This window comes from Helicoverpa zea, chromosome 19 (assembly GCF_022581195.2).
Source record: "Helicoverpa zea isolate HzStark_Cry1AcR chromosome 19, ilHelZeax1.1, whole genome shotgun sequence".
NCBI lineage: Eukaryota > Metazoa > Arthropoda > Insecta > Lepidoptera > Noctuidae > Helicoverpa > Helicoverpa zea.
In genome coordinates this window covers 3,033,417-3,034,757 of record NC_061470.1, presented here as the reverse complement: position 1 = coordinate 3,034,757, position 1,341 = coordinate 3,033,417, and positions in this window count along the sequence as shown.

The window sequence follows — 1,341 nt, the reverse complement described above, 5'->3', positions numbered from 1 at the left end:
TTAAAACAAGTCCTTGAAACACAATTGTCAAGCTCAACCAGTAATTTAGTGCCACAAAGAGCCGCCATTATCTTCGAAATAATTTATATCTACTACATATTTGACGAGAAATACCGTTTCGATCGCTTGCTTGCTTTTAAAGGAGATGGTATATCAGGAATTCGTTTTTTTTAGACTTAAGCCAAAATATTTCAAAAGTGGGTCTTAAAAATACCGGCTATAGTGCTAGATTTAGATCATTTACAGCCAGTTTCTTCATCAAAAGTTAAAGCCAAAGTAAAAGTCAAAGTAACGTCTAAAGTAAAAGTAACGGTCAAATTCAATTTTTCTATTAGTTTTGCTGTCACTTTAGCCTTGAAAAAACGTATTTGACCGTTACTTTTACTTTAGACATTACTTTAACTTTAACTTTTGATGAAGAAACTGGCCGTTAGAGTACCGGATACTGCAAACTCTAAGTCGGCCGATAGTTTGTTTGGGCTCATCAATCAGTATGAAGATGAATGGTATAGTACACACATTATATATTTTGCTGACTGACTGAATGATTGATATCAAGATTTTCTTTTTAACTCTCATTCTTTAAGTGGTACAACCAAAGCTATGATTTACCAGTATCAGATAAATATCACTATTAATGACATTTAGTCATATTTCAACAATAGTTCAAGTTAACGAGTTAAATTAACTATTATTTTGCTCATAACTCAACAATAGGCAGTTAAAGTCAGGACTGCAGTAAAAGACAATATTCATATTTGCAATAGTTATTTGCAATAGTTATTTGCAATAGTTATTTGCAATAGTTATTTGCAATAGTTATTTGCAATAGTTATTTGCAATAGTTATTTGCAGACCTTAACTGTTATAAATCGTGTGCGTATGTCCTCTAGCTCAATTGATGGAACTAGGTATATCCAGTTGTCATTCACCTCTCCAGCACCGAGGGGGCCTTCCAAATAACTTTATTTGCTGTGTTTGTGAGCTTTAAGGATCCATTCTGGTCCTTTCTTCCGCAAAAGAATAGCTAAAAGTCTATAAAAAATCAGGTAAGTTTAAAAAATATTTACTCCGATGTTTACTCGTCAAAAAAAGTGTGTACCTATTAAATTCGTCATTAGAAAATACGTCACCACCGTTGTATGTAACTAACGCAATGAAAACTAAGGTTTTGTACATACGAAATTATCGAAGTTATCTAATATCATAAATTAGTATTTAAATAGTAAAATTAATACAGTAATGTTTAGATCAATAGCACCCTTCTTAACCTAGTGTGCAAACAACTTTATCTTTGTGTCTACTGCAACTTATATAATGAGCCACTTACATACCATATAA